Here is a 26,453-nt window from a genome sequence, read left to right on the forward strand (position 1 = left end):
TCACTGTTGGCATTCTTTTTGTTCTGATTCATTAACTAGCTAGGGAACCCACCTTTGCCATTTAGTCATGGCACAAAGTCGGGTCTCATGGCTTTCAAAAGTTTTAAACCTTTCATTTTTAGTTCTCTTTAATTCATCTAGGCCTTGTGGTTCTGTGCTCCTATCCCATTTGCAAATGCCACCTCAGTTTATATTCAATTCAATTTGGCTTTTACTGAATACCTACAAAGTATAAGGTCCTCTGCTTATTCCCCTTAATGGACCCAAGTCCTTTCTCTGACACTTATTAAGGGTATGACCTTATCCGAGGGACTTTTCTTTTTCCTCTCCTATGAAACAAAAGAGTTGGACTAGATTCTCACAAGGATTCTCACCCTTTTGATGGCATACGCTTCTGTGAAAAATCTGGGGAAGTCTATGAACCCGGTCTTTCACTCATGTTTTCAAATGCATAAAAGCAAAGAAATAGGCTTACAAAGGAGATCAACTGTCTTGAATTATAATAATCCAAATGTCTTTTGAAAACAAATTTAGGCACCCCAGGTTAAGAAGTCCTGGACTAAATGATCTCTGAGGTTCATTCTAGCTCTCAGGTATTGGCATTTTGTAAGGGTATGTCCAGCTAAGACTATTTCCAGCTAAAGACACTAGTTGTCTCAGTTATATTTCCCACAGGCCTTTGAGACAAGCAGCTTCTACCATTCTAAAGGTAAGCTCCTCAAGGACAGGAACAGAACAGGAATTATGCCCTCAAGGAACTTATTGCCTAATAAAGGTGATGGCACCTTTATTACTTAATTTATCACTTTATTTACTTATTTATTTATTTAACATTATTTACTTAAGGACAAATTTCTTTATTAAAGGCGGAGCTCAAGGATTTATCTTCATCCCCAATTTTCCTTCTATCCTTAATGTGCTTTCTGAATTTTTGATTCTACCAACCCTCTCCAGCAACATTGACCTTACAATGGCCACCTAACATGTTTTTCTACCACTGCCCACTTTCTCGTATTTATCCTTCATATCATGTTAGTAGATTCTTATTTATGTCAGTCTTCTGCTCCAAAAATCTTCCACCACGTGGCATTTCATCCCAAGTAAAATTTCACTTCTAGACACATCCTTAACTTTTCCCTTTCCTTGCCTTTGCCCCAGCTACAAGACTAAAATCTTCATGAAGACCAAATCATTTTTTATAAAGTGTTATCTAAAATATATATGTCGGGGCAGCTAGGTGGCACAGTGGATAGAACACCAACCCTGAATCCAAATCTGGTCTCAGACACTTAACACTTTCTAGCTGTGCAACCCTGGGCAAGTCATTTAATCCCAGTCTCAGGAAAAATAAAATAAAATAAAATAAAATGTCTATATCTCTCCATATCTAGCATAGTGCTCTACATACAGTAGGTGCTTAATGTGTGCTTGCTGGGTAAAATGAATAAACAAATTAACATTTCCAGAACTAGTATTGGCTCACATGAACATTGCTTCCACAGAACTACAGCAGCCCACCAGGCCCTGGGCCTGTTGTTCCGGCTAGTATAACTAAGGCAAGACTGGGGATTCAGATGTCCCTGGAAAGGTGATTAGTGCTCAAGGATGATCCAAATCTAGGAATTAAGAAAAGACTCCTGATTGGAAGCACATCCATCTGAGCAGGCAACTAAGAGCTCAAGTACTTAGGATTGTTGGGGATCCCAGGCTTATGGTGTTTGAGGCAAGGCTCAAGTCTAGTGAAATAATTCACTCTTACTTCTGAGGCAAAGAAATAGGAGATTTTTTTTCTTAAAAATCACAAAGAAATCGAGTCTCTTAGCAGACAGGAGCTCCCAAGAAGGGATTAGGAGTTTTTCCAGGTGGTTCAACCAGAGTACTTAGCTTTATGATTAGAATTCAGGCCTTGGGGGCTATGGAAATAAAAGGGAAGTTTGGGTTTGAATCGGCTTCAGTTCAACTCTATACAAAGTTTGATGAGTGGTACTTAACATGTATAGAAAGTTTAATTAGTGGTAGTTAACATTACCTCAGCTCTAGAGAAAGTTTGATTAGTGTCAGCTGAACTCTATAGAAAGTTTAATTAGTGGGGGATGTTTCTAGAGGGAGAAGGAATCTGGGTGGAGCAGGAAGACAAAGTGCAAGGCCATTGACTTCTAGGAACTAGGAGTCTCTAGTGTCAGTATTAGGTTTTTTTCTTTGCCTCTGTCAGCCAGTGGTCCTGTTTTTAGTAGTTTTACTGGGGTCCAGATCTTTACAAAAAAATAACAACTACAAAGTGTAACATTTGAACCTAAGGAATGTGACCCCCAAGTATGCTTTTACAGGACATCATGCTTTTTACACTGCCATTGAATTCTCTATCATACTGCTGTCCATCCCCCAAAAGATGCCCAGATGATAGAAGAGTGAGTTATAATCCTTTAGAGAGTCATCACATCACTCATCATCACATGCCTTACCCTATTCAGCAGCCACTGGTTTGCAGCTTGAATAGGTTTAGAAATTAATGCACTAGCAATCATCCCCATCATAACCTTTCCAAACATCCATGTACTAATGAAGCTGGTGGCTACATGAGGATGGAGAGTTGCTACCATTCATTAGTGGTGGACAGCTTTCCTGGGTGAGGACTCCTGACCGGATCTGTAGTGGCTGAGCAGCAGGTGCCTGCGGTAAGATTGGCACAGCATTCTCTATCCTCACAGGGAATCCAAAATGCTTTGCAGGTGACTGGAGTTCAGTATGAAAAGCAGGTGGACACACGATGAAAGGCTGCTGGAATGGATCAGTCTGAGTGCAAATAGGAGTAGTTCCAGGATGCAAGGAGACATTCTGCTGGGCAACTCCTGCAACAGGTGCTGCCCATGATGGACACAGGGCAGACTGGTAGTTTAGCAGGGGGACATCTGTATTAGCTAGAGAGAATGTAGCTGATCCTGGCCACCATTGATCAATTGGATCTGAGTTAGACCTTCTCTTTGTTGAAGATATCCACTTCCATCAGAATACATCCTCATACAGTATTGTTGTTGAAGTGTATAATGATCTCCTGGTTCTGCTCATTTCACTCAGCATCAGCTCATGTAAGTCTCTCCAAGCCTCTCTCTGTTCATCCTGCTGATCATTTCTTACAGAACAATAATATTCCATAACCTTCATATACCATAATTTACCCAACCATTCTCCAATTGATGGGCATCCATTCATTCTCCATTATCTAGCCACTACCAAAAAAGGCTGCCACAAACATTTTGGCACATACAGGTCCCTTTCCCTTCTTTCGTATTTCTTTGGGATATAAGCCCAGTAGTAGCACTGCTGGATCCAAGGGTATGCATGCACAGTTTGATAACTTTTGGGGCATAATTCCACATTGCTCTCCAGAATGGTTGGCTTCCACCCATAAAGTCAGATAGTTCACTACAACCAACAGGTATTTGAGACGCCCCACTGATGGCAGCTCGGTAAAGTCCATCTGTACACTTTTGCAAGGCCTGATATCAGGAGGCCTTCCTCCTTTTTGGACTTGTCATTGGGCTGCCCTATTCAGCCTGACAAACAGGACACCCGCTGACCAGTTACCTGCTATTGGGTACTCCAACTTAGTCAACACTAAGTCACCCAGTTCTTGGACACCCCAGTGACTGCCTTGAGGTAAATATTGGAGTTCACGTCTCATATCTGCTGTGGTCAGTACTTCTCTGCCATCAGGGAGGAACCAGTGCCCTTCTTTATCCTCCTCAGCACCAAGGCTTTGGATTTCCTGCTTCTCTCCTGGGGTAAAGGAAGTTGGAAGCCTTTGAAGCAGAAATGCCAGAATTAACACCATCATCTTCTGCATACTTACTGATTCTTCTTCTCCAGCCCCGTTCACCTCCTCATCCACAAAGCAGTCTCGAATCTCTTTGGTGCCCCTGCACATGAATCACTGCAACGTCCTGAGGTAACATAAGATTAGTCCAAATTTCAGTGACCAATGCCCTGTGTGCCAATTCCTTATCTTTTCTGTTTCCAATCTTTCCCTCAAGTAATTTACAGGATCTAATTTCTTTTTCCCTTCACTTATACAATGACTTAAATATTTTACCTCACATTTCACAAATTGCAATTTGTCTTAAGGAATTCTCAGTCCCTGTGCTCCTAAATAATTTAACAAACTGATAGTGACTTGGACAAGGTCACTCTTTTTCCTCCCTGCCACAAGATCTCCATATTGTAAGACTTTTAACAATAAGAAATTTATCCCAGAATGTTTACACAATTCTTATATATCCAAGTAGATGTTCCCTAAATTGAATATTATATCAATCATTTTGCTTTAAAAAATAAAATACCCAATACACAGAAAAACCCCAAACTACATATTGCCCATAACTAAAACAATTTCAAAAGGACAAAGGCAAAAACTATTCTCTTTGGACTCCCTCTAAATAATTGTCATCAATACAGTTAATTAAAATTTCCTATTTTCACATAAAAGAATCTGAAAAGTTCTTAAAAACATCAATTAAACTTTTTTGTTAAATAACCCTTTCAAACTACCTATCACATTTCTGATCATACTCTTTAAAACATGAAAACCCTTATGTATCTAAAGAAACAAATGTTCAATCAATTAAGGTCTTGTAAGAGAAGCCTGACCCTTTTAATCCATTTGCTTTCTTCAGCCAAAAACGACTTCAGCTTCCTACTGCTGCTCTCCCCTGCAAAAACACATCCCGCCTCACAGCCATCTCTCTGTGACGACCCTTTCCAACCAGTTTCTTCTTTTTCCCACTGATTTCTTCTTGAAATCATTTGCTCCCACTAATCAATCTTCTTAAATCTCCTCCATTCTCCTGTCCCAACTCTCTGCTTTCCTCCTAAGGCTTACTTGCTCAAAACTTCTCCAACATACTTTAAACACTTCCAAACCCAATAACGCTTCTGACTAGATGCTCCATTTAAACTATTAATTACTTTTGTAAATCAATATCTCTTGTCCCTTTTAAAAAATCACCTTTTTTTTAAACTTTAAGATTCATAATACAATAAATAGATAATACCTCTATAAAACCCACATGTCCTATAAACATAACCCATAATGTTAACAAATTGTCCAATGTTTCAGAAGCAAACCAACTAGTTTTTTTTGTTTTGTTTTGTTTTGTTTTTTTTAGTTTTTTTTTTCTTCGTTCTGCCTGAGGGTTTCAAGGCCACTAGCAGAAACTTCTTTTTCACAGGTGGCATTAAGCAGATAAGGTTTTATTGCCATGATTCCTCTCTAGCAGACTTTGAAAACCTGCTTTTCAGGGAAAACTTCCCCACCAGTATAAAATAGTCAAATTTTTTTGTTCTTTTACTTACAAATTGGTACAACAGGTTAAAAAGTTTAATATCACAAAAATATTATATCAATTTATATAGTTGCAAGATGAAAATAACCAATTGCCAAAGTATTTAGCCATTGTTCTTAAAGCTCTTAATCAAATGCTGCAGACAATTACCCAACTTAGCCTTCTTAAACTTTCTTATCTCTAATTCCATGAAAGCAAACCTGCTTATAAGGTTTTTTTTTTTTAGTAAGATTCACACTATCCTGAGTTTTGATAACAGGGCTGCTTGCTTATAGAAGTGATAACCACTGATCATCTATTTTCTCAAAACTTTCCAAATTTTATTTCTTCCCTTCTCTCCCTCCTCCTGCAAAAGCCAGAGGCAGAGAGAGAGAAAGAGAAAAAAAGATTTTTCAAACTTCTTCTTTTTTTTTTTTTTTCTACCTGAGCCCCTCGGAAATAATTACTACTCTGAATGAATTCCAATTTCCACAACTTAGCATGATATTTTCCTAAGACTGTAACACAGAGGCTGAATTCTTATCTCTTATGAGGTTGCTAACTTTTAACACAGAACAAAAAATGCAAAGCAGACAAACATACACACACAGACAGACACAGAGCTCTATTTTTCTTAAAGAGAGGCATTTATACAGTGGATCCTGTTCGTGACGCCAATTTATGTTATGTGATTTTAGGGAAAAGTTCGGATTCGCTCCTATAAATGACACTCTCAAACAAAATCAAAAATAAGAGTAAGATTTAATTATACAATACAGGGAATAGGTTGATTACGATAACAACGAATACATCAAATAAGACATAAAAGAAAAAGAATAATGACAATTATGATTAAAATATCAGAAAAGGATAAAGAAAACATCACCTCTCTGTGGGAGCACCAAATGGAAAGTGGCTGGGGAATCCAATTCTGCAGCCTTCAAACCTGGTTGGGAAAAGTTTGTCCCAGGTAGATCTTCATCTCTGTGAGGGAAGCTCCTAATAGAGAATGCTGTTTGATTAGAGAAGGGATCCCACTACTCTGAAGATCCTTGGAGAATATCTTCAACCCTGCCCCAAATCTTTTTTAAATTTAATTTAACTTTTAACTGTTTGAGGGGGGGAAATGAGGTGGGTTAAGACTCCTTGCTAATTCCCAGCCACCATGAATGTCAATGGGAGATATCCAGTCTTTCCCAGCCCCCACTGGATCTGAGCTAACATAGGCTATCATAGCCACCACTCTAATGATTGGCTCAGGTTTCCCACCCCCCACCCCCAGCACCAACAGTTCCTTATCTAAAAACCCATTCAATTCTATTCAAATTCTAACCCTGGCCAAAACCAGTCAGGAGCCCTCCACCTACTGGCTCTTTTCAAGATTACCAAAAGCCCCTCATTATAGAAAGAGGGAAACTGGAATCCACTCTTTTCAGGAGCCCCAAACATTGCACACTCCAGCTATGACAAGGGTTCCTGTCTGCCCGGAGCCAGCCCTGGCGTCTTTCTCCCTATAACCTTAATTCCACGCCCCAAAAAACCCTCTTTTATTAATCTAGGTATTCTGGTCTGTAAATTCTTTTCCAGAGGACTCTTCCAATGGCACTAGACCTCATTTATCTCTGTATCCTAGCACCGAATCCAAAGGGGTTGCAGGGGAGCTCTATTTGCCTCCGTACCCCCAAACTGCCAGTAGACCCCAATCCTCATTTCATCTAGGTGCCCCTTACCTAACTCTCATCAGTTTGATCAGGAGATTCTGCTCTCTCCAGCAACCTGAATAAAGCTCCATGCAGACAACTCTAGTTGGTTTTCTCCTTCACAGATGGGATCTAAAATAGGGAATAAAGGAGAAAAGCCTCAATCCCAAATTCAAATTTGGTTATAAATATAATAGTAAAATAGTTTCTTTCACGAGAAAGGAAATAAAGGGCCAAAATATTAAGGATTTTAGAGCTCAGACAGAATTTGATATTTGGTCCTGAAGATAATAAGGACTCATGAGAATTGAGTGAATAGGGTATTGACGTGGTCATTCTTGTGTTTTAGGAAGATCATTTTGATAGCTGAGTGGGGGATGTACTGAGGTGAGGTGAAACTTCAGCCAGAGGCCATTGTAATAGTCTAAGCAAAGAGATGATGGACTCATGCATCAAGATGGTATCAGTCCTGAAGCATAGTAGAGGACTTCCTTGGAAATGTTGCCAAAGTCGAAATGGATAGGAACTTAGCAATAGATTGGATATGTTTAGGGACAAATTTAAAGAGTGAAGAGTTGGAGCTACCACTGATGGAATAGTATTACTCTTCTTAGTAATAGGGAAATTTGAATCAGACAAAGTTTGGGAACAAAAAATATGAAGTTTAGTTTTGGTCATGATCTTCTTTTAGCTCTTATTTTAAATATATGCACAGTTTTCAACATTCTCCCTTGCAAAACTTTGTATTCCAAGTTTTTTCCCTTCGCTTCCCTCAACCTTTTAGACAGCAAGCAATCTCATATATATACATATTACACATGTGCAATTGTTCCATACCTATTTCCATATTAGGTCAGGATCACTTTTATCACAATAGGCAGTTGGGTCTCCTACTTGTCATCATGAGACTACTAGGAATGAACCCGAAGGGATTTTCTGAATTGTATTGCTTGAGAAGATACCTTGAAGATTCCCAAAGAAACATGGGAAAGTTTAAGAAAGAAAGCATGAGGAGCTTAGAAAGAGGTCCCCCAAAGTGAATCACATTGGAAGAGACCACACCCCCCCCAAAGAAAACATTCCTTATTTACACTGGGGGATGTTACTGGGCACTAGGCTAGAAACAAGTTCAAAAATTGTGTTTGGGTTTGAATTAGGATAAGTCTCAAGCATCTGACTCTCTAAAGGATTATAACTCACTCTTCCATCAGCTGAGAAGCTTTTGGGGGATGGACAGCAATATGAGAGAGAATTCAATGGCTATGTATAAATCATGATGTCATGTAAAAGCACACTTGGGGGTCACATTCCTTACAAGGTTACACTTGGTATTTGTTAATTTGGAACCCAGCAAGACTACTAAAAACAGGACTGCTGGCTGACAGAGGCAAAGAAAAAACCGAATACTAAGTACTTGAGCTCTTCCTTGCCTGCTCAGATAGATGGACGTGCTTCCAATCAGGAGCCTTTTCTTAATCGCCAGATTTGGATCATCCTTGAGCACTGATCACTTTTCCAGGCCCATGAGGCCCCAGTCTTGCCTTAGCTCTACTAGCCTGAACAAGTGGCCCAGGGCCTGGTGGGCTGCTGTAGTTCTGTGGAAGCAATGTTCATGTGAGCCAATACTAGATCTGGAAACGTTAATTTCTTTATTCGTTTTACCCAGCAAGCACACATTAAGCATCTAATGTATGTAGAGCACTATGCTAGATATGGAGAGATATAGACATTTTAGATAACACTTTGTAAAAAATGATTTGGTCTTCATGAAGTGTACAGTCTTGTAGCTGGGGCAAAGGCAAGGAATGGGAAAAGTTAAGGATGTGTCTAGAAGTGAAATTTTACTTGGGATGAAATGCCACGTGGTGGAAGATTTTTGGAGCAGAAGACTGACATAAATAAGAATCTACTAACATGATATGAAGGATAAATTCGAGAAAGTGGGCAGTGGTAGAAAAACATGTTAGGTGGCCATTGTAATGTCAATGTAGCTGGAGAGGGTTGGGAGAATCAAATATTCAGAAAGCACCTTAAGGATAGAAGGAAAATTGGGGATGAAGATAAATCCTTCAGCTCCGCCTTTAATAAAGAAATTTGTCCTTAAGTAAATAAAGTAATAATAAAGTCAAATAAATAATTAAGTAAATTAAGTGATAAATTAAGTAATAAAGGTGCCATCACCTTTATTAGGCAATAAGTTCCATGAGGGCATAATTCCTGTTCTGTTCCTGTCCTTGAGGAGCTTACCTTTAGAATGGTAGAAGCTGCTTGTCTCAAAGGCCTGTGGGAAATATAACTGAGACAAAGAGTGTCTTTAGCTGGAAATAGTCTTAGCTGGACATACCCTTACAAAATGCCAATACCTGAGAGCTAGAATGAACCCCCGAGATCATTTAGTCCAGGAGTTCTTAACCTGGGGTGCCTAAATTTGTTTTCAAAAGACATTTGGATTATTATCATTCAAGACAGTTGATCTCCTTTGTAAGCCTATTTCTTTGCTGTTATGCTTTTGAAAACATGAGTGAAAGACCGGGTTCATAGACTTCCCCAGATTTTTCACAGAAGCGTATGCCATCAAAAGGGTGAGAATCCTTGTGAGAATCTAGTCCAACTCTTTTGTTTCATAGGAGAGGAAAAAGAAAAGTCCCTCGGATAAGGTCATACCCTTAATAAGTGTCAGAGAAAGGACTTGGGTCCATTAAGGGGAATAAGCAGAGGACCTTATACCTTGTAGGTATTCAGTAAAAGCCAAATTGAATTGAATATAAACTGAGGTGGCATTTGCAAATGGGATAGGAGCACAGAACCACAAGGCCTAGATGAATTAAAGAGAACTAAAAATGAAAGGCAAGCAAATAACAAAAGAAAGCCCACAAATGAATGTTCTAGCTTTGCCTCATAGAGTGTTAGGATTGTTACTAGGTGGGATGATGACAGTCTGATCTTGCACAGGGACCGGGGGACTATAGGAAGAGTTGGTACAGAGTGAGCTGCTCCCCATCAGTGAGGAGACTTGAGTAGGTGAGACATCTAATGTAGAGACAGTCTGGGCCTGAGCTGGGGCCGGCTGCTTGTTCTTGGAGGAGAGGGCACTTGACTGCTGCTGCCTGACAACATGAGCTGCTCCAACGTTGAGGGGCTGAGCCGTGGCCAGAGTCACGTGGTTTGTCAGCAGAGAGGGCTGCTGCATAAGGCTACTGTACTGGCTGCCACCTGAGTGCCCATTCCTCCAGTCTCCCAGCTGCTGGCCAATCCCCATGGCCTGGGGAATGACCTCAGTAGGCTGAACGCAATTGTGTAGAGCCACCCCAGGGAACTGCTGCCCTGTTGAAGGTAAGAGGATCTGCTGGGTTCCTCCAGGCCAGACCTGCAGGACAGTGGCAGTGTGTCCAACCAGCGCCGGCCGGCTAGGTGCACAGCTCAGAGTAAAGGGCACCACCTGCTGTGGTGTGATGATGGCTGCTTGAGGATGGAGAGTTGCTGCCATGAGTGGTGGACAGCTTCCCTGGCTGAGGACTCCTGACTGGATCTGTAATGGCTGAGCAGCAGGCGCCTGGGGTACCATTGGCACAGCATTCTCCATCCTCCCAGGGAATCCAGAATGCTGAGCAGATGCCTGGAGTCCAGTTTGAAAAGCAGGGGGACGCACGACGAAAGTCTGCAGGAATGGATCAGTCTGAGTGCAAATGGCAGTAGTTCCAGGCTGCAAGGAGACACTCTGCTGGGCAACTCCTGCCACAGGTGCTGCCCCTGATGGATACAGGGCAGACGGGTAATTCAGCAGGGGGACATCCGAATCAGCCAGAGAGTGTGTAGCTGCTGCTGCAGTAGAACTGGACGCCAAAACACTGGCGACACCGTGCCCGGGATTGAGCTGGTTGCTGAAGGTCATGGTTAGATTTGTGCTTGTGTTGGGGGCAAAATGGGTGGTCAAAGGGTTCTTGATCTGTTTCACTGGATCATCCATGTGCCCCGTCCTTCGGCAGATCTCCATGTTCTGAAAGCATGACAAAACATGATTGCTGGGTGGGAAATCCAAAAGATGAGTCATTGTCACAAATGGGTGGTTGAGGGTTTTCCATGGAGTAGCTCTCTTATCTGCATCAATTGTCAGCATCTTCTTCAACAAATCAATGAACTCTCTTCTATCTGCTTTTTCTGCCCACATATCCGTTCCCTCTAAGTCTGTAGACATATTCACCTGGGCCATGTCATCTAAACAGTTGAATATGTACTTGCGGGTGTCTCTTGATTTGATTCCTGTTTCCCACTCATGCTCCTCTGGCGTCTTTAGTCTCCACAGTGGGTAACCCAAACGAGGATCTCTGTTGAAAAACATGCTTGTTTTTGTTCCTGCACTCAGAAGGTATTCTGCCGGGAGGCCTTGTGTTTGTGAAATGTAACAAATCTGCTCATATTCTGAAGCCCCGGCGTAGAGAGGCCAGCCCAGAAACAACTCCGCTATCACACAGCCCAAGGACCACATATCAATAGCCTCCCAAAACGGCAGTCCAAGAATGATTTCAGGAGCCCTGTAGTAGCGTGTCTGTATGTAGGAGGAGCACACAGCTTTGGATACCTGAGTGGCAGAGCCAAAGTCAATGACCTTGAGGCGGTATGGCTGCTGCACAGGATCCACCAGCATGATGTTTTCTGGCTTTAGGTCCGTGTGGATCAGGCCAAGGTTCTTGAGCTTCCTCAGAGCTGTGGCCACCTGCTGTAGGATGGGCCGGATGTACTTGAGCTGCAGTGGACGAAACTTGTTCTGCTTTAGGAAATCATACAGGTTCTGTTCCAGCATCTCAAACACCAGGCAGGTGTGATTCTGGTGCTGGAAGCACTCATAAAAACGGACAACATTGGATTCGTCAGCATCGTCCCTGTTCAGGAGGGAAAGGATGTTCACCTCAATCTGGCCCTGTCGGGCATAGGCAGGATGGTTTTTCAAGATCTTAATGGCGACAATTTCCTTGGTACTCCGCTTCCAGCACTTGGCCACCTGCCCGAATGTCCCCCGGCCCAAGAACTCTAGGACTTGGTAACTGTTGGTCATGGAGTAAAGGATTTCATGCTGGACCAGCTGGTAATCCCCTTCTCTGCTGGAACTGCTGGTCTTGGTGGTCATGGTGGTGGTCGTGGCAGCGGCACCCACCACAGTCCTGTTCTGCTGCCTGACAGGGGGATGTTCTTCTATGATCTGCCCTTTACCACTGCTGTCCACCTCCTCACTTTTTCTCTTCAATCCACATTTGTGATAGGGCTCCAGCCAAGAAACGTGGCCTCTGTGAGTGAGGGTCTGACTGCTCGGGAAGGATGAGGTGGCAGCACCCCCGGTGCTGTCAGCAGCCATGACCACGACATGCTCCACTGTGGGAGCTGGCAGAAGGAGGCTCTGGTCATAAGAGGGGAGGTTGAACCTTGTCACCTGCTGAGAGGAGTTTTCTTGTCCTTGTGTGGCTGAGAGCTTCTTGCTGGGAGTAGGATACTTTTTGTTGCTGCTCCGTCCTGAAATGTCCCAGCCAGAAGGCTCTGTTTTCCGTTTCTTTGCACTGCAGAAGGCACTCGATGAGACTGTCTGCCTGTCCATTTGAATCGGGGACATTGTGGAAGCTTCTAGCACACCCTTGTACTGGTGCTCTCTCTCTGTCTCTGTCTCTTCTCTCTTTCTCTTCTCTCTTTCTGTCATTGTAGCCAGTCTGCTAGGTGTGAAATGATATCTGAAATCTTTATCCATTTGTATTTCTCTAATCAAAAAGGATTTAAGAAGATCTTAATCTATTCTGATGTTGTGTTTCCTCCAAATTGCAAATGGTTTCCTGGGAGCAGACCTCTTGGGGAGCTTCTGGAGCTTTTAGTTTCAATTCAATGATCTGAAAATGCAGCCAGGAATTCAAGTCCAGATCTTCTCCTTGACCCAATCCAGACTGACTTCCCCACTCAATGTTGGCTCCTTATATCCTCCCAGAGAATCCATGGGCTTGTGGGAACTCCTTACAGAACCAATGAGCAAACTCCTTGGCAGGTGTCAACTCCTTCACAGGTGTCAACTCCCTGACAGGTGTCAACTCCTTGACAGGTGTCAACTCTTTACAGGTGTGAACTTTGAATTCAATGAGCTAGAGAATTGTTAAGTACCAGACAACCGATTTAGCACCTAGGAATAATCCTAACCATGGAGCTGTGGAGACACAGGTCCTTTGTAATCTAAAGAGTTATAGAAGTATGATCTAACACTCATTTAAAGATTTTCATAGGTATCTCATTATATTTCCTGTTTTACAAACCTTTATTTTTCTTTTCCATCCTGGAGCTTTTACTTCTTGGTCTTCTTTAGACAGATCCTTTTTGTTGCCCAAACTCTATCCCCAGTGGTTTTATCTAGCCCTTTCTACCCTTCCCTCAGGATTCACTGTTGGCATTCTTTTTGTTCTGATTCATTAACTAGCTAGGGAACCCACCTTTGCCATTTAGTCATGGCACAAAGTCGGGTCTCATGGCTTTCAAAAGTTTTAAACCTTTCATTTTTAGTTCTCTTTAGTTCATCTAGGCCTTGTGGTTCTGTGCTCCTATCCCATTTGCAAATGCCACCTCAGTTTATATTCAATTCAATTTGGCTTTTACTGAATACCTACAAAGTATAAGGTCCTCTGCTTATTCCCCTTAATGGACCCAAGTCCTTTCTCTGACACTTATTAAGGGTATGACCTTATCCGAGGGACTTTTCTTTTTCCTCTCCTATGAAACAAAAGAGTTGGACTAGATTCTCACAAGGATTCTCACCCTTTTGATGGCATACGCTTCTGTGAAAAATCTGGGGAAGTCTATGAACCCGGTCTTTCACTCATGTTTTCAAATGCATAAAAGCAAAGAAATAGGCTTACAAAGGAGATCAACTGTCTTGAATTATAATAATCCAAATGTCTTTTGAAAACAAATTTAGGCACCCCAGGTTAAGAAGTCCTGGACTACATGATCTCTGAGGTTCATTCTAGCTCTCAGGTATTGGCATTTTGTAAGGGTATGTCCAGCTGAGACTATTTCCAGCTAAAGACACTAGTTGTCTCAGTTATATTTCCCACAGGCCTTTGAGACAAGCAGCTTCTACCATTCTAAAGGTAAGCTCCTCAAGGACAGGAACAGAACGGGAATTATGCCCTCAAGGAACTTATTGCCTAATAAAGGTGATGGCACCTTTATTACTTAATTTATCACTTTATTTACTTATTTATTTATTTAACATTATTTACTTAAGGACAAATTTCTTTATTAAAGGCGGAGCTCAAGGATTTATCTTCATCCCCAATTTTCCTTCTATCCTTAATGTGCTTTCTGAATTTTTGATTCTACCAACCCTCTCCAGCAACATTGACCTTACAATGGCCACCTAACATGTTTTTCTACCACTGCCCACTTTCTCGTATTTATCCTTCATATCATGTTAGTAGATTCTTATTTATGTCAGTCTTCTGCTCCAAAAATCTTCCACCACGTGGCATTTCATCCCAAGTAAAATTTCACTTCTAGACACATCCTTAACTTTTCCCTTTCCTTGCCTTTGCCCCAGCTACAAGACTAAAATCTTCATGAAGACCAAATCATTTTTTATAAAGTGTTATCTAAAATATATATGTCGGGGCAGCTAGGTGGCACAGTGGATAGAACACCAACCCTGAATCCAAATCTGGTCTCAGACACTTAACACTTTCTAGCTGTGCAACCCTGGGCAAGTCATTTAATCCCAGTCTCAGGAAAAATAAAATAAAATAAAATAAAATGTCTATATCTCTCCATATCTAGCATAGTGCTCTACATACAGTAGGTGCTTAATGTGTGCTTGCTGGGTAAAATGAATAAACAAATTAACATTTCCAGAACTAGTATTGGCTCACATGAACATTGCTTCCACAGAACTACAAGCAGCCCACCAGGCCCTGGGCCTGTTGTTCCGGCTAGTATAACTAAGGCAAGACTGGGGATTCAGATGTCCCTGGAAAGGTGATTAGTGCTCAAGGATGATCCAAATCTAGGAATTAAGAAAAGACTCCTGATTGGAAGCACATCCATCTGAGCAGGCAACTAAGAGCTCAAGTACTTAGGATTGTTGGGGATCCCAGGCTTATGGTGTTTGAGGCAAGGCTCAAGTCTAGTGAAATAATTCACTCTTACTTCTGAGGCAAAGAAATAGGAGATTTTTTTTCTTAAAAATCACAAAGAAATCGAGTCTCTTAGCAGACAGGAGCTCCCAAGAAGGGATTAGGAGTTTTTCCAGGTGGTTCAACCAGAGTACTTAGCTTTATGATTAGAATTCAGGCCTTGGGGGCTATGGAAATAAAAGGGAAGTTTGGGTTTGAATCGGCTTCAGTTCAACTCTATACAAAGTTTGATGAGTGGTACTTAACATGTATAGAAAGTTTAATTAGTGGTAGTTAACATTACCTCAGCTCTAGAGAAAGTTTGATTAGTGTCAGCTGAACTCTATAGAAAGTTTAATTAGTGGGGGATGTTTCTAGAGGGAGAAGGAATCTGGGTGGAGCAGGAAGACAAAGTGCAAGGCCATTGACTTCTAGGAACTAGGAGTCTCTAGTGTCAGTATTAGGTTTTTTTCTTTGCCTCTGTCAGCCAGTGGTCCTGTTTTTAGTAGTTTTACTGGGGTCCAGATCTTTACAAAAAAATAACAACTACAAAGTGTAACATTTGAACCTAAGGAATGTGACCCCCAAGTATGCTTTTACAGGACATCATGCTTTTTACACTGCCATTGAATTCTCTATCATACTGCTGTCCATCCCCCAAAAGATGCCCAGATGATAGAAGAGTGAGTTATAATCCTTTAGAGAGTCATCACATCACTCATCATCACATGCCTTACCCTATTCAGCAGCCACTGGTTTGCAGCTTGAATAGGTTTAGAAATTAATACACTAGCAATCATCCCCATCATAACCTTTCCAAACATCCATGTACTAATGAAGCTGGTGGCTACATGAGGATGGAGAGTTGCTACCATTCATTAGTGGTGGACAGCTTTCCTGGGTGAGGACTCCTGACCGGATCTGTAGTGGCTGAGCAGCAGGTGCCTGCGGTAAGATTGGCACAGCATTCTCTATCCTCACAGGGAATCCAAAATGCTTTGCAGGTGACTGGAGTTCAGTATGAAAAGCAGGTGGACACACGATGAAAGGCTGCTGGAATGGATCAGTCTGAGTGCAAATAGGAGTAGTTCCAGGATGCAAGGAGACATTCTGCTGGGCAACTCCTGCAACAGGTGCTGCCCATGATGGACACAGGGCAGACTGGTAGTTTAGCAGGGGGACATCTGTATTAGCTAGAGAGAATGTAGCTGATCCTGGCCACCATTGATCAATTGGATCTGAGTTAGACCTTCTCTTTGTTGAAGATATCCACTTCCATCAGAATACATCCTCATACAGTATTGTTGTTGAAGTGTATAATGATCTCCTGGTTCTGCTCATTTCACTCAGCATCAGCTCATGTAAGTCTCTCCAAGCCTCTCTCTGTTCATCCTGCTGATCATTTCTTACAGAACAATAATATTCCATAACCTTCATATACCATAATTTACCCAACCATTCTCCAATTGATGGGCATCCATTCATTCTCCATTATCTAGCCACTACCAAAAAAGGCTGCCACAAACATTTTGGCACATACAGGTCCCTTTCCCTTCTTTCGTATTTCTTTGGGATATAAGCCCAGTAGTAGCACTGCTGGATCCAAGGGTATGCATGCACAGTTTGATAACTTTTGGGGCATAATTCCACATTGCTCTCCAGAATGGTTGGCTTCCACCCATAAAGTCAGATAGTTCACTACAACCAACAGGTATTTGAGACGCCCCACTGATGGCAGCTCGGTAAAGTCCATCTGTACACTTTTGCAAGGCCTGATATCAGGAGGCCTTCCTCCTTTTTGGACTTGTCATTGGGCTGCCCTATTCAGCCTGACAAACAGGACACCCGCTGACCAGTTACCTGCTATTGGGTACTCCAACTTAGTCAACACTAAGTCACCCAGTTCTTGGACACCCCAGTGACTGCCTTGAGGTAAATATTGGAGTTCACGTCTCATATCTGCTGTGGTCAGTACTTCTCTGCCATCAGGGAGGAACCAGTGCCCTTCTTTATCCTCCTCAGCACCAAGGCTTTGGATTTCCTGCTTCTCTCCTGGGGTAAAGGAAGTTGGAAGCCTTTGAAGCAGAAATGCCAGAATTAACACCATCATCTTCTGCATACTTACTGATTCTTCTTCTCCAGCCCCGTTCACCTCCTCATCCACAAAGCAGTCTCGAATCTCTTTGGTGCCCCTGCACATGAATCACTGCAACGTCCTGAGGTAACATAAGATTAGTCCAAATTTCAGTGACCAATGCCCTGTGTGCCAATTCCTTATCTTTTCTGTTTCCAATCTTTCCCTCAAGTAATTTACAGGATCTAATTTCTTTTTCCCTTCACTTATACAATGACTTAAATATTTTACCTCACATTTCACAAATTGCAATTTGTCTTAAGGAATTCTCAGTCCCTGTGCTCCTAAATAATTTAACAAACTGATAGTGACTTGGACAAGGTCACTCTTTTTCCTCCCTGCCACAAGATCTCCATATTGTAAGACTTTTAACAATAAGAAATTTATCCCAGAATGTTTACACAATTCTTATATACCCAAGTAGATGTTCCCTAAATTGAATATTATATCAATCATTTTGCTTTAAAAAATAAAATACCCAATACACAGAAAAACCCCAAACTACATATTGCCCATAACTAAAACAATTTCAAAAGGACAAAGGCAAAAACTATTCTCTTTGGACTCCCTCTAAATAATTGTCATCAATACAGTTAATTAAAATTTCCTATTTTCACATAAAAGAATCTGAAAAGTTCTTAAAAACATCAATTAAACTTTTTTGTTAAATAACCCTTTCAAACTACCTATCACATTTCTGATCATACTCTTTAAAACATGAAAACCCTTATGTATCTAAAGAAACAAATGTTCAATCAATTAAGGTCTTGTAAGAGAAGCCTGACCCTTTTAATCCATTTGCTTTCTTCAGCCAAAAACGACTTCAGCTTCCTACTGCTGCTCTCCCCTGCAAAAACACATCCCGCCTCACAGCCATCTCTCTGTGACGACCCTTTCCAACCAGTTTCTTCTTTTTCCCACTGATTTCTTCTTGAAATCATTTGCTCCCACTAATCAATCTTCTTAAATCTCCTCCATTCTCCTGTCCCAACTCTCTGCTTTCCTCCTAAGGCTTACTTGCTCAAAACTTCTCCAACATACTTTAAACACTTCCAAACCCAATAACGCTTCTGACTAGATGCTCCATTTAAACTATTAATTACTTTTGTAAATCAATATCTCTTGTCCCTTTTAAAAAATCACCTTTTTTTTAAACTTTAAGATTCATAATACAATAAATAGATAATACCTCTATAAAACCCACATGTCCTATAAACATAACCCATAATGTTAACAAATTGTCCAATGTTTCAGAAGCAAACCAACTAGTTTTTTTTGTTTTGTTTTGTTTTGTTTTTTTTAGTTTTTTTTTTCTTCGTTCTGCCTGAGGGTTTCAAGGCCACTAGCAGAAACTTCTTTTTCACAGGTGGCATTAAGCAGATAAGGTTTTATTGCCATGATTCCTCTCTAGCAGACTTTGAAAACCTGCTTTTCAGGGAAAACTTCCCCACCAGTATAAAATAGTCAAATTTTTTTGTTCTTTTACTTACAAATTGGTACAACAGGTTAAAAAGTTTAATATCACAAAAATATTATATCAATTTATATAGTTGCAAGATGAAAATAACCAATTGCCAAAGTATTTAGCCATTGTTCTTAAAGCTCTTAATCAAATGCTGCAGACAATTACCCAACTTAGCCTTCTTAAACTTTCTTATCTCTAATTCCATGAAAGCAAACCTGCTTATAAGGTTTTTTTTTTTTAGTAAGATTCACACTATCCTGAGTTTTGATAACAGGGCTGCTTGCTTATAGAAGTGATAACCACTGATCATCTATTTTCTCAAAACTTTCCAAATTTTATTTCTTCCCTTCTCTCCCTCCTCCTGCAAAAGCCAGAGGCAGAGAGAGAGAAAGAGAAAAAAAGATTTTTCAAACTTCTTCTTTTTTTTTTTTTTTTCTACCTGAGCCACTCGGAAATAATTACTACTCTGAATGAATTCCAATTTCCACAACTTAGCATGATATTTTCCTAAGACTGTAACACAGAGGCTGAATTCTTATCTCTTATGAGGTTGCTAACTTTTAACACAGAACAAAAAATGCAAAGCAGACAAACATACACACGCAGACAGACACAGAGCTCTATTTTTCTTAAAGAGAGGCATTTATACAGTGGATCCTGTTCGTGACGCCAATTTATGTTATGTGATTTTAGGGAAAAGTTCGGATTCGCTCCTATAAATGACACTCTCAAACAAAATCAAAAATAAGAGTAAGATTTAATTATACAATACAGGGAATAGGTTGATTACGATAACAACGAATACATCAAATAAGACATAAAAGAAAAAGAATAATGACAATTATGATTAAAATATCAGAAAAGGATAAAGAAAACATCACCTCTCTGTGGGAGCACCAAATGGAAAGTGGCTGGGGAATCCAATTCTGCAGCCTTCAAACCTGGTTGGGAAGAGTTTGTCCCAGGTAGATCTTCATCTCTGTGAGGGAAGCTCCTAATTGAGAATGCTGTTTGATTAGAGAAGGGATCCCACTACTCTGAAGATCCTTGGAGAATATCTTCAACCCTGCCCCAAATCTTTTTTAAATTTAATTTAACTTTTAACTGTTTGAGGGGGGGAAATGAGGTGGGTTAAGACTCCTTGCTAATTCCCAGCCACCATGAATGTCAATGGGAGATATCCAGTCTTTCCCAGCCCCCACTGGATCTGAGCTAACATAGGCTATCATAGCCACCACTCTAATGATTGGCTCAGGTTTCCCACCCCCCACCCCCAGCACCAACAGTTCCTTATCTAAAAACCCATTCAATTCTATTCAAATTCTAACCCTGGCCAAAACCAGTCAGGAGCCCTCCACCTACTGGCTCTTTTCAAGATTACCAAAAGCCCCTCATTATAGAAAGAGGGAAACTGGAATCCACTCTTTTCAGGAGCCCCAAACATTGCACACTCCAGCTATGACAAGGGTTCCTGTCTGCCCGGAGCCAGCCCTGGCGTCTTTCTCCCTATAACCTTAATTCCACGCCCCCCAAAAACCCTCTTTTATTAATCTAGGTATTCTGGTCTGTAAATTCTTTTCCAGAGGACTCTTCCAATGGCACTAGACCTCATTTATCTCTGTATCCTAGCACCGAATCCAAAGGGGTTGCAGGGGAGCTCTATTTGCCTCCGTACCCCCAAACTGCCAGTAGACCCCAATCCTCATTTCATCTAGGTGCCCCTTACCTAACTCTCATCAGTTTGATCAGGAGATTCTGCTCTCTCCAGCAACCTGAATAAAGCTCCATGCAGACAACTCTAGTTGGTTTTCTCCTTCACAGATGGGATCTAAAATAGGGAATAAAGGAGAAAAGCCTCAATCCCAAATTCAAATTTGGTTATAAATATAATAGTAAAATAGTTTCTTTCACGAGAAAGGAAATAAAGGGCCAAAATATTAAGGATTTTAGAGCTCAGACAGAATTTGATATTTGGTCCTGAAGATAATAAGGACTCATGAGAATTGAGTGAATAGGGTATTGACGTGGTCATTCTTGTGTTTTAGGAAGATCATTTTGATAGCTGAGTGGGGGATGTACTGAGGTGAGGTGAAACTTCAGCCAGAGGCCATTGTAATAGTCTAAGCAAAGAGATGATGGACTCATGCATCAAGATGGTATCAGTCCTGAAGCATAGTAGAGGACTTCCTTGGAAATGTTGCCAAAGTCGAAATGGATAGGAACTTAGCAATAGATTGGATATGTTTAGGGACAAATTTAAAGAGTGAAGAGTTGGAGCTACCACTGATGGAATAGTATTACTCTTCTTAGTAATAGGGAAATTTGAATCAGACAAAGTTTGGGAACAAAAAATATGAAGTTTAGTTTTGGTCATGATCTTCTTTTAGCTCTTATTTTAAATATATGCACAGTTTTCAACATTCTCCCTTGCAAAACTTTGTATTCCAAGTTTTTTCCCTTCGCTTCCCTCAACCTTTTAGACAGCAAGCAATCTCATATATATACATATTACACATGTGCAATTGTTCCATACCTATTTCCATATTAGGTCAGGATCACTTTTATCACAATAGGCAGTTGGGTCTCCTACTTGTCATCATGAGACTACTAGGAATGAACCCGAAGGGATTTTCTGAATTGTATTGCTTGAGAAGATACCTTGAAGATTCCCAAAGAAACATGGGAAAGTTTAAGAAAGAAAGCATGAGGAGCTTAGAAAGAGGTCCCCCAAAGTGAATCACATTGGAAGAGACCACACCCCCCCCAAAGAAAACATTCCTTATTTACACTGGGGGATGTTACTGGGCACTAGGCTAGAAACAAGTTCAAAAATTGTGTTTGGGTTTGAATTATGATAAGTCTCAAGCATCTGACTCTCTAAAGGATTATAACTCACTCTTCCATCAGCTGAGAAGCTTTTGGGGGATGGACAGCAATATGAGAGAGAATTCAATGGCTATGTATAAATCATGATGTCATGTAAAAGCACACTTGGGGGTCACATTCCTTACAAGGTTACACTTGGTATTTGTTAATTTTTTTTGAAAAGGTGTGGACCCCAGCAAGACTACTAAAAACAGGACTGCTGGCTGACAGAGGCAAAGAAAAAACCGAATACTAAGTACTTGAGCTCTTCCTTGCCTGCTCAGATAGATGGACGTGCTTCCAATCAGGAGCCTTTTCTTAATCGCCAGATTTGGATCATCCTTGAGCACTGATCACTTTTCCAGGCCCATGAGGCCCCAGTCTTGCCTTAGCTCTACTAGCCTGAACAAGTGGCCCAGGGCCTGGTGGGCTGCTGTAGTTCTGTGGAAGCAATGTTCATGTGAGCCAATACTAGATCTGGAAACGTTAATTTCTTTATTCGTTTTACCCAGCAAGCACACATTAAGCATCTAATGTATGTAGAGCACTATGCTAGATATGGAGAGATATAGACATTTTAGATAACACTTTGTAAAAAATGATTTGGTCTTCATGAAGTGTACAGTCTTGTAGCTGGGGCAATGGCAAGGAATGGGAAAAGTTAAGGATGTGTCTAGAAGTGAAATTTTACTTGGGATGAAATGCCAAGTGGTGGAAGATTTTTGGAGCAGAAGACTGACATAAATAAGAATCTACTAACATGATATGAAGGATAAATACGAGAAAGTGGGCAGTGGTAGAAAAACATGTTAGGTGGCCATTGTAATGTCAATGTAGCTGGAGAGGGTTGGGAGAATCAAATATTCAGAAAGCACCTTAAGGATAGAAGGAAAATTGGGGATGAAGATAAATCCTTCAGCTCCGCCTTTAATAAAGAAATTTGTCCTTAAGTAAATAAAGTAATAATAAAGTCAAATAAATAATTAAGTAAATTAAGTGATAAATTAAGTAATAAAGGTGCCATCACCTTTATTAGGCAATAAGTTCCTTGAGGGCATAATTCCTGTTCTGTTCCTGTCCTTGAGGAGCTTACCTTTAGAATGGTAGAAGCTGCTTGTCTCAAAGGCCTGTGGGAAATATAACTGAGACAAAGAGTGTCTTTAGCTGGAAATAGTCTTAGCTGGACATACCCTTACAAAATGCCAATACCTGAGAGCTAGAATGAACCCCCGAGATCATTTAGTCCAGGAGTTCTTAACCTGGGGTGCCTAAATTTGTTTTCAAAAGACATTTGGATTATTATCATTCAAGACAGTTGATCTCCTTTGTAAGCCTATTTCTTTGCTTTTATGCTTTTGAAAACATGAGTGAAAGACCGGGTTCATAGACTTCCCCAGATTTTTCACAGAAGCGTATGCCATCAAAAGGGTGAGAATCCTTGTGAGAATCTAGTCCAACTCTTTTGTTTCATAGGAGAGGAAAAAGAAAAGTCCCTCGGATAAGGTCATACCCTTAATAAGTGTCAGAGAAAGGACTTGGGTCCTTTAAGGGGAATAAGCAGAGGACCTTATACCTTGTAGGTATTCAGTAAAAGCCAAATTGAATTGAATATAAACTGAGGTGGCATTTGCAAATGGGATAGGAGCACAGAACCACAAGGCCTAGATGAATTAAAGAGAACCAAAAATGAAAGGCAAGCAAATAACAAAAGAAAGCCCACAAATGAATGTTCTAGCTTTGCCTCATAGAGTGTTAGGATTGTTACTAGGTGGGATGATGACAGTCTGATCTTGCACAGGGACCGGGGGACTATAGGAAGAGTTGGTACAGAGTGAGCTGCTCCCCATCAGTGAGGAGACTTGAGTAGGTGAGACATCTAATGTAGAGACAGTCTGGGCCTGAGCTGGGGCCGGCTGCTTGTTCTTGGAGGAGAGGGCACTTGACTGCTGCTGCCTGACAACATGAGCTGCTCCAACGTTGAGGGGCTGAGCCGTGGCCAGAGTCACGTGGTTTGTCAGCAGAGAGGGCTGCTGCATAAGGCTACTGTACTGGCTGCCACCTGAGTGCCCATTCCTCCAGTCTCCCAGCTGCTGGCCAATCCCCATGGCCTGGGGAATGACCTCAGTAGGCTGAACACAATTGTGTAGAGCCACCCCAGGGAACTGCTGCCCTGTTGAAGGTAAGAGGATCTGCTGGGTTCCTCCAGGCCAGACCTGCAGGACAGTGGCAGTGTGTCCAACCAGCGCCGGCCGGCTAGGTGCACAGCTCAGAGTAAAGGGCACCACCTGCTGTGGTGTGATGATGGCTGCTTGAGGATGGAGAGTTGCTGCCATGAGTGGTGGACAGCTTCCCTGGCTGAGGACTCCTGACTGGATCTGTAATGGCTGAGCAGCAGGCGCCTGGGGTACCATTGGCACAGCATTCTCCATCCTCCCAGGGAATCCAGAATGCTGAGCAGATGCCTGGAGTCCAGTTTGAAAAGCAGGGGGACGCACGACGAAAGTCTGCAGGAATGGATCAGTCTGAGTGCAAATGGCAGTAGTTCCAGGCTGCAAGGAGACACTCTGCTGGGCAACTCCTGCCACAGGTGCTGCCCCTGATGGATACAGGGCAGACGGGTAATTCAGCAGGGGGACATCCGAATCAGCCAGAGAGTGTGTAGCTGCTGCTGCAGTAGAACTGGACGCCAAAACACTGGCGACACCGTGCCCGGGATTGAGCTGGTTGCTGAAGGTCATGGTTAGATTTGTGCTTGTGTTGGGGGCAAAATGGGTGGTCAAAGGGTTCTTGATCTGTTTCACTGGATCATCCATGTGCCCTGTCCTTCGGCAGATCTCCATGTTCTGAAAGCATGACAAAACATGATTGCTGGGTGGGAAATCCAAAAGATGAGTCATTGTCACAAATGGGTGGTTGAGGGTTTTCCATGGAGTAGCTCTCTTATCTGCATCAATTGTCAGCATCTTCTTCAACAAATCAATGAACTCTCTTCTATCTGCTGTTTCTGCCCACATATCCGTTCCCTCTAAGTCTGTAGACATATTCACCTGGGCCATGTCATCTAAACAGTTGAATATGTACTTGCGGGTGTCTCTTGATTTGATTCCTGTTTCCCACTCATGCTCCTCTGGCGTCTTTAGTCTCCACAGTGGGTAACCCAAACGAGGATCTCTGTTGAAAAACATGCTTGTTTTTGTTCCTGCACTCAGAAGGTATTCTGCCGGGAGGCCTTGTGTTTGTGAAATGTAACAAATCTGCTCATATTCTGAAGCCCCGGCGTAGAGAGGCCAGCCCAGAAACAACTCCGCTATCACACAGCCCAAGGACCACATATCAATAGCCTCCCAAAACGGCAGTCCAAGAATGATTTCAGGAGCCCTGTAGTAGCGTGTCTGTATGTAGGAGGAGCACACAGCTTTGGATACCTGAGTGGCAGAGCCAAAGTCAATGACCTTGAGGCGGTATGGCTGCTGCACAGGATCCACCAGCATGATGTTTTCTGGCTTTAGGTCCGTGTGGATCAGGCCAAGGTTCTTGAGCTTCCTCAGAGCTGTGGCCACCTGCTGTAGGATGGGCCGGATGTACTTGAGCTGCAGTGGACGAAACTTGTTCTGCTTTAGGAAATCATACAGGTTCTGTTCCAGCATCTCAAACACCAGGCAGGTGTGATTCTGGTGCTGGAAGCACTCATAAAAACGGACAACATTGGATTCGTCAGCATCGTCCCTGTTCAGGAGGGAAAGGATGTTCACCTCAATCTGGCCCTGTCGGGCATAGGCAGGATGGTTTTTCAAGATCTTAATGGCGACAATTTCCTTGGTACTCCGCTTCCAGCACTTGGCCACCTGCCCGAATATCCCCCGGCCCAAGAACTCTAGGACTTGGTAACTGTTGGTCATGGAGTAAAGGATTTCATGCTGGACCAGCTGGTAATCCCCTTCTCTGCTGGAACTGCTGGTCTTGGTGGTCATGGTGGTGGTCGTGGCAGCGGCACCCACCACAGTCCTGTTCTGCTGCCTGACAGGGGGATGTTCTTCTATGATCTGCCCTTTACCACTGCTGTCCACCTCCTCACTTTTTCTCTTCAATCCACATTTGTGATAGGGCTCCAGCCAAGAAACGTGGCCTCTGTGAGTGAGGGTCTGACTGCTCGGGAAGGATGAGGTGGCAGCACCCCCGGTGCTGTCAGCAGCCATGACCACGACATGCTCCACTGTGGGAGCTGGCAGAAGGAGGCTCTGGTCATAAGAGGGGAGGTTGAACCTTGTCACCTGCTGAGAGGAGTTTTCTTGTCCTTGTGTGGCTGAGAGGTTCTTGCTGGGAGTAGGACACTTTTTGTTGCTGCTCCGTCCTGAAATGTCCCAGCCAGAAGGCTCTGTTTTCCGTTTCTTTGCACTGCAGAAGGCACTCGATGAGACTGTCTGCCTGTCCATTTGAATCGGGGACATTGTGGAAGCTTCTAGCACACCCTTGTACTGGTGCTCTCTCTCTGTCTCTGTCTCTTCTCTCTTTCTCTTCTCTCTTTCTGTCATTGTAGCCAGTCTGCTAGGTGTGAAATGATATCTGAAATCTTTATCCATTTGTATTTCTCTAATCAAAAAGGATTTAAGAAGATCTTAATCTATTCTGATGTTGTGTTTCCTCCAAATTGCAAATGGTTTCCTGGGAGCAGACCTCTTGGGGAGCTTCTGGAGCTTTTAGTTTCAATTCAATGATCTGAAAATGCAGCCAGGAATTCAAGTCCAGATCTTCTCCTTGACCCAATCCAGACTGACTTCCCCACTCAATGTTGGCTCCTTATATCCTCCCAGAGAATCCATGGGCTTGTGGGAACTCCTT

The 26,453-nt window shown here is 42.1% G+C and overlaps 2 pseudogenes; both read right to left on the reverse strand.

The window, feature by feature from the left end:
• Positions 1-9,914: 9,914 nt before the first annotated feature.
• Positions 9,915-12,649, reverse strand: LOC141562142 (homeodomain-interacting protein kinase 1 pseudogene; annotated as a pseudogene).
• A 10,707-nt stretch (positions 12,650-23,356) lies between these two features.
• On the reverse strand, positions 23,357-26,087 carry LOC141562143 (homeodomain-interacting protein kinase 1 pseudogene; annotated as a pseudogene).
• Positions 26,088-26,453: the final 366 nt, after the last annotated feature.

Source organism: Sminthopsis crassicaudata, chromosome 3, assembly GCF_048593235.1.
Source record: "Sminthopsis crassicaudata isolate SCR6 chromosome 3, ASM4859323v1, whole genome shotgun sequence".
NCBI classification, from domain to species: domain Eukaryota; kingdom Metazoa; phylum Chordata; class Mammalia; order Dasyuromorphia; family Dasyuridae; genus Sminthopsis; species Sminthopsis crassicaudata.